Source organism: Podarcis cretensis (assembly GCF_951804945.1).
Source record: "Podarcis cretensis genome assembly, chromosome: 1".
NCBI lineage: Eukaryota > Metazoa > Chordata > Lepidosauria > Squamata > Lacertidae > Podarcis > Podarcis cretensis.
In genome coordinates this window covers 99,305,290-99,313,287 of record NC_137170.1, presented here as the reverse complement: position 1 = coordinate 99,313,287, position 7,998 = coordinate 99,305,290, and the positions used below count along the sequence as shown (strand labels likewise).

The window sequence follows — 7,998 nt, the reverse complement described above, 5'->3', positions numbered from 1 at the left end:
AAGCCTCGCAGAACAACTAATAAAGTGGATTGAAGTGTATAAATCCACCACTAAAGCACTGTATCAATGACTTTTTATAGAATGCACCTGCCAAAAAACAAACAAGAAATGTGCCATTTCCAGACTGTTGCTATTTTTAGGTGGGCTTCAGTCACACACTGGCTAATTCAGGTTGCACAATGAAAAGTGATTTAGAGCAACAAACTCACTTCCCCAAGACATCAGAGTTTTTACAATGAGGGAAGCATGGGGAACTGCAGTAGAAAGAGTGATAGCATGCCATCTTGCCTCCCCATGAGCAAATCAGACTGAATGCTCATTAAATAGCCAACAGCATCTAATCTCCCTTCAAACATATCAGAATGAATACTCAAAATGGAGGGAAAGTGGCATATACATGTTATAAACAAACAAAGCAGTCCTATCATAGAGCTCCCAGTCTGCAGGGGCCCCCCATATAAATTCTGTAAGTGGGACCTGTGATAAAATAAGAGTATTTTCAGAGACTCCATTCTATTACCTCTGTGCCCGCAGTTTTCCATTCCCACCAACAACTGTCAGCATGCTCAGTCTTCATTGCACTACTTTTTTGCGGGGTAGTGGGGAGATATTCCTCCTTTGGATTTCCTCATGAAAGGTTTCTTTGCATGTTGGGTTTTCTCCAAGTCTGCCTGTAGTGTGTGGATGATGCCATTTTGGTTACATAAGAACTGGCACTCAGAGAATTGAGATACGTACCTCTTACTGTATAAAATCTATTAGGGTAGTTTGAGAGGGCTTTGCTTGCTCATCTGTTAACAGATTTGTTTCCTAAGGATGAGTTCCTTTGTCTATGCCTATGGGTGAAAACACCTCCAAAGCTCTGCTTTTAATTTTGCAAAATGGATTAAGCATTTCTGCCATTCATTCAACAGCCAGCAGTAAGAAATTTTCACATAATGAACAATTAGGTTTAGTTCTACCAGTCTACGCATAGTGAGTGACTGTATTACAGGAAAATCTCCTTCTCCTGCAACATTTTTGTCCAATGAACCCTGTCAGGCAGTATATCATATGAATTAGTCTAATAAGGTATATTTGCTAGTAATGAATATTTTCAAAGAATCACAGAATCGTAGAGCTGAAAGGGACCCTGAGGGTCATCTAGTCTAACCCCCCGCAATGCAGGAATCTCAACTAAAGCATCCATGACATCCAAACACTGCTTAAAAACCTCCACCCCAGTGGGCAAACAGCTAGCTGCAGGTGGTAAAGAATCTCGAATGAAACTGCAGTAGAAAGAAGTAAGTTAAATTGCCCCTGCACAAGCCATGGTCTCAAGCTGAATCATCCTCCCTGGATGCTATTTAGGAAATAAAAACCAAGTGCACAAGGTCCAATCACACACTTAACTTAAGATCTAGTTTGCCCTTTCAGTTAGCTTCAAGGATAGCAAATCCCTTTCTTTCTTTCTTTCTTTCTTTCTTTCTTTCTTTCTTAGAATGAACAAAGAATGGATATAAAAACTATTGGAACTCTCCAACAATCTTCGTTCAAGGCAAGCTTATTGTGGAGATAGAGTAAGTGATTAAGAGAGCTACAAAATAATCTGGTGGAGAAGAGGCAATGCAAATGTTGTTGCTATGGAGAAAAAGCCAAGGAACATGACTAGGCAGCAGAGCATGCTTGATTCTGCATGGCAGGAAAAGGTGTTTCCATGCCACCTAAGGGCAGTTTAGGGCAAAGTAACAAATCTGGATTTGTGCACCTTATGGGGGGAAAGTATCATCCACTGAACCAGCCAATTGATTATTGATTTGTTTATGCAGCTGGCATAATTGATGTGGTAGCACCAAAAAGGACCCTAAACACATGCCTGTTCTGTAATGTTGCCCTTCATAGAACAGATGCTGATTTCACTGAAACAAGATTTTACTCAGTCATTGGTTGTGAGCTTTCCTTTCTCTCTCTGTATGTGTGTGTGTGTGTATAATGTGAGAATCCGTAAGAATAATGGTCTAGTCCTTTGAGCTGCTGCTGTGTGGTGTGCATGTGTATATAATTCCAGCTTTACAGCAGAGATTACATCATGTATGTGCTTGTTTTGTTATTGCTATCTCATATCTTCAGTAGAAAACCTTGAATCAGGATACAGTGAAGAAGCGCATAACTTTAAAAATATATAGTCTACTACATTTTACTTTCTGTCAAGTTTAAGGTCATGACAGAAGGTATTTAATCTTTGCAGTTAATGGATGATGCCATCTAGTGGCAAAGCCCCTAAGCAAACATTTGAGGCTGCCTTTATGTTTGATTAAATCAAGGCACCTCTAGGTGGCAGTTCCTCCAGTAACCTGAATGGTAGCAACACAGTAAGTACATCAAATAAGTGCTTTCTTGTAGAAATGGCTAGAAACTGAATGGCTGGTTAGGTACTACTGTTACTGGGGTATTTGTTTGGACTAGTAGCACCACTGTTTTTTGATAACAGCACCCATCTGGTGTGCTAATATGTGAACATGTGGCTTGCTGAAGCACTAGGGAAATCAGTCTACAGGAAATGCAACCAATACTCCTAAGAACATATGCCTAAGAACATAAGAACAGCTCTGCTAGATCAGGTCAAAAGCCTATCTAGCTTAGCATCGTGTTTTCATATTGGCAAACCAGGTGCCTATAGGAAGCCCATAAGGATGACCCTGAGTGTGACAGCACCAATCAGCACTCTCATCAGATGCTCTAATAATTTGTGTAGAAACAATATAACATTGTTAATTTCTCTCTCTCATAGTTTCCACTTCATCTTTAAAAAGAATGTTGGCATTTCAGAAATATTTTGACCTTCAGTACCAACCAACAAACTTGAATCTCAGCAAATTTATATTTACAAATTAATGATGAGTAGAAGACAAAATCATGCATTCAGGTTATCTTTTTTCTGACTCACCTATAGTAGCCATCAGGGCAGAGAAAGAGATTAAGTGGTACTGTTAAGGGATGTTTTTAATGTTTAATATTTTACAGTGGTACCTCGGGTTACATACGCTTCAGGTTACATATGCTTCAGGTTGCAGACTCTGCTAACCCAGAAATAGTGCTTCAGGTTAAGAACTTTGCTTCAGGATGAGAACAGAATTTGTGCTCCAGCGGCGTGGCAGCAGCAGGAGGCCCCATTAGCTAAAGTGGTGCTTCAGGTTAAGAACAGTTTCAGGTTAAGTACAGACTTCCGGAACGAATTAAGTACTTAACCCAAGGTACCACTGTATTGTGTTTTTAATATTCGGTTTGGAGCCACTCAGAATGGCTGGGGGAACCCAGCCAGATGGGTGGGGTATAAATAATAAATTGTTGTTGTTGTTGCTGTTGTTATATCTGCACACAGTCATGTTCAGTTGTATAGACTGAAATCCTATACAATGAAGTTGGGACCACTGAACAGAGGGGCTGTCACTTCCATGTAAATATTCCATAGATTAAACTGTATTATTTGATCCTTCTTCCATCTAGGTTAATTTAAGTGCCAATAATTCGGTTTGCCTGATGCTGTAGGTTAAGGCATGAATCGAATTCACTCACTTAAGCTTTGTGCAGCAATGTAGCTGTGAAACAGTGAGAAGCTTTGAGCAGGATGCAGCACACAAAAAGGTACACATCTGCTGTGTATTCAGCAGTAACCATTTTCTAAATTCTGAATTTAGCTCAGCCTGTGTAGCTTGGGACATTGTCTTGTGGCAGCTTGTTTAGATTTCTAAAAGCTTGTTAATTTTTTAATATTTAAAAACATTCTCACAGGTACATATACCACGTGCTGTTTTCACATTTAATTAAATGAAAATTAAGGGCAAGTTAATCCATTGCAAATTAGGCTTTGTGGGTGAGTGTTGCCAGCATAAGTCACACACTCAGTGTTTATGGCACTTCTGCTGTTATCCTTTTCAAATTTAACAAGTGTGGTGCCAAGAGGAAGAGAGGAAGGAACAAGCAGCCTGACAAAACAAGAGATGGAAACTAAGAGATGCAGAATCTAAAGTAATAGGTTGAATGAATTGGAAGCTATATTTTTAAGGACAGGTGATGCACGCAGAAGAGACACTGTTTTGTTTTTAAAGCCTAGGTCAAGAACAGGGGTAGGCAACCTAAGAATGCGGCCAAATCGCCTTCTCAATCTGGCCCGCGGATGGTCTAGGAATCAGCGTGTTTTTACATGAGTAGAATGTGTTCCTTTTTAAAAAAATGCAACTCTGGGTTATCTGTGGGGCCTGACTGGTGTTTTTACATGAGTTGAATGTGTACTTTTATTTAAAATGCATCTTTGGGTTATTTGTGGGGCATAGGAATCCGTTCATCCCCCCCCGGCAAAAAAATAGTCTGGCCCACCACATGGTCTGAGGGATGGTGGACCAGCCCACGACTGAAAAAGGTTGCTGACCCCTGGTCAAGAAGGTCATGATGAACAGCTAAAAGAGAAGTCTTAAAAAGGAACAGACAGTGTAAAATGAAAATATAGCTAAGTAACAAATATAGCTAAGTAACAACTAAGATGCACCTGTTGTGCATTGGACTGCTTCCTAGATGTCAGGGTCATCTAGCTCAGTGTCTGACAGGCAGGAATCCTGCAGGACGTTAGAGAAGTGCCTCTCTTTCCCCGATGCTGAGATTTGAACCTGGTAATTTTTGCATTCAGGTCATTCCCTCTATTCATGAGTGACACCCTTCCCCCACTTATTACACAAACAGCTGTAGGAGAATTAACATATTGGGGATGTCTATATATATATTTCATATTGGGATGTGGAGATGTCTGGATATTTCAAAGTGTTGAAATTATTCTAACTCTCCTACCTTTGTTATGTAATTTAATGGATGCTGGACTTCACCAATGATTTCTGAATCGGCAGCTCTGAACTAGCACAGGAGACATCCTTGGTATATGAGAAGTCTTTCTTTGAACCTCAAATGCATCCCCCCCCCCCCGATTATTCAAACCAATTGCATTATTTAAATGATTTATATACCAACTTTTTAAATTAAAAAAGTACATAGCCAACCACAGGAATATAAAATATTATAAAAATAATTTTAAAAAGCATGTCCTCATAGCCCCATTTCAATTTTAAACTTATATAATAGAGTATCAGAAATTTGGGGGTATTAGTGGCTTGACGTTTCATGGAAACAGACAAACAGAAAGACAGATAGGCAGAGGTGACAGGCAGGAAGTATTAGTATATGGTCCAGAGGAACTGGGAATTTTTTTTAGGACATTGACATTTTCAGCAACATGAGAGCTGTAAAATGGCATTCTGAAATTATAAGAAGTCTGCTATTTAATGTTATATGACTTTGCTCTATGTTGCACATTGCAAATGTACATTCATATGTAACTTTCAAGATTTGTCCATTTTGCTTTCTGAAAGCGTTCCATTGTTGGAAAGAGTCATGTGTGCAACTTATGATTAGGCCTCATAAGCAGGCATAACAATTTGGAATTTCAAGGAAGGTTGCTGCTGTTGTTTTGTAAAAAAAACTTGTTATAAAACCACCACCACCAAGACCCTTGTGAGCTTAACCCAAAAACTTCTATCATAATAAGTTTGGATCGAGTAGTGGGTTTGTTGGGGAAGGAGTGGGACATGTACCTTGCAGCTGATAGGACCGGAAATGTTTTTAAAGGATCCATTCCTAACAGTGAAAAAGTAAAGGGAAGTGGCCCGTACCAAGCAGACTGCCTGTGAATCCACTGGTGGCAAAGCTCCACATAAACAGCTGTCTGCCAAAGCTGCTAGGAAAAGCACTCCCTCTACTAGTGGAGTCAAGAAACCTAATCACTACAGGCCTGGTACTGTGGCACTGCGAGAGATTTGTCATTACCAAAAGTCCACGGAACTTTTGATTCGCAAGCTTCCATTCCAGAGGCTGGTAAGGAATGAGTGAGGCAGGGAGCTCTGAGTACCACACACTAGCACCCTGCTAGTTTGTGTTAACCACAGCTCAACATTAGCTATGGCTTAACATGAATTGTGAACACAGCCATTGAATTCAAAGCTTCATCTCTTAAAAAAAAAATTAAAGGGTTTTTCTGTGACAGCCCATTTTTCTGAAGTTCATAATGTTATGTCAAACTTTCTCAGTTATGCCACACTTGATATTTAATTTCTAGAGCTATATAATACCAACCCAGTTTCTCAAACAACGCCCAGAGCTCATGTTTGGATTCTTATTTTTTTTTTACATTTCACAGTGACCACTAAAATAAATTAAATTGATTGCATGTGAGGTCCCTCGAGCAAAGTACTCAATTGGCCTTTGTAGTATCTGTTCATAACTGGAGATGTTTGTTCTTTAAAAGCTCTGTTGCAGTGAAAGGAGATATTGTTTCTGCATCAGGTGCTTGCACATTTCACTCTCCTTGTGTTAGATTCAGGGCTGTCTTAAGCATATGCGGCACTGGGGTGCAAAGATCCAGCTGGCACCCCCCTTCCAGGTTGCCCAGTCCCAGGTGTGCAGGAGGGGGGAGCTGGCCAGCCGCATCAGCGTCTTGCTGGCTCAGTCGCCCCCAAACTCCCGGCGCAGAGCTGCCTGAGCAGAAGAGCCCGCCACGGCGCTCCAACTGATGGACGGGCTCTTCCCCGGACTCAACTCTCGGGCCCCGGACTCTTGGCCTAGCGCCCCTGAGAGTCCAGCGCCCAGGTGCCCTGCACCCCTAGCGCCTATGGGTAAGATGGCCCTGGTTAGATTGCAAAAAATCCTATTTCAGATGACATGGACTGCGAAACAGGAAGTGTTATTTGACTCAATATAGACCCAGTGAAGTGAATGGACTTAAATGGCTAACTGAAATCCAATGATTTTAATGGGTCCACTTGAAGTATGGCTGCAATAACCTAACCTCACTTAACTGGGAGCACAGTACAGTACTTGCATTTCCTGTTACTCTAACAAAGTTTGATAACATCTTGGCTGTCTCTTAGTGCAGACCCCGGTCATCGAGCTTGAGCTTCTACAGCTGCCATGAACCACCACTGGCAGGATTGGCAGCAACAGCAGCAGGTTTGTTCTATGCTTATGACAGTATGTTTTCTCTTGTTAATTACCATATGCTGATTTAAATGTGCACTTTATATTTAACTTCTTTTAGTAATGTTTTGTTTGGAAATGTTTAAGATAATTTTTCTGTTATCTTTACTGTGTTAAATGTGCATTCTGTAGTCAACCTCCTTTGTAATGCTTTGTTTTGAAACCTTTAGGAGAATATTTTACTTTCTTTAGTAATGTTTTATCCTGGATTGTTTTATTTGATGTTCTAATGTGTTGTAAACTTTCAGATTTATTCTTAAAAATATGAAGCAGAAATAATAACGAGAATAATAATATCTAAAATCACTACGATGAAGATTTAAAACATTTTTAAAAATAAACGTAAGCTGATAGGATGACAAACACCATATTCATTGCTTATGGCAAAAACAGAAAGTACTACACTAACATGTTGCACATTTAGCACCCTCAAATCAGGGCTGTTTCTGCTTCAGTGTCCTAAGAAATAAAGTAAATGACTAGCAATAAACTTGTTTGACCACTTAGCATCAAAATACACTAAAGTGGTAAGTGTGCTCTTAGGGAACTGAGCAATGTGGAAAGACAAACAAACCATTTTCAGGCACCTGTGATGCAACATTTGGTTTCTCTGTATTATAATGACCTGTATAAAAATTGTCAACAGAAAACTACCTGACGCATATTCTAAAACACACCTGGGGAATTTTTTTCTGGTTTGCTTGCATAACAGCCTCTAGCCCCACCCCCTTCTTTTAATGTGCTTCTTCAAAACTCTTCCTAGGGAACAAATGAAACTCCACTGATCATAAGACTGAATCTAAATATCCAGTAAAGATAACAGATTTTTGGATAGCCCATTCCTGGAAGCTGGTAAATTCTGATGAATTTAAGAATGCACTGAGGGAATCTTCCAGCTTGGGTGGCATTGGCTGGTGCTGTTCTTGAAGCTCTGGTTGATTT

General features: G+C 40.1%; 1 protein-coding gene across 1 annotated transcript in view; it reads left to right on the top strand.

The window, feature by feature from the left end:
• TMEM163 (transmembrane protein 163) overlaps positions 1 to 7,998 on the top strand; it is a 112,038-nt gene that overhangs the window by 26,149 nt on the left and 77,891 nt on the right. The window lies entirely within an intron of this gene.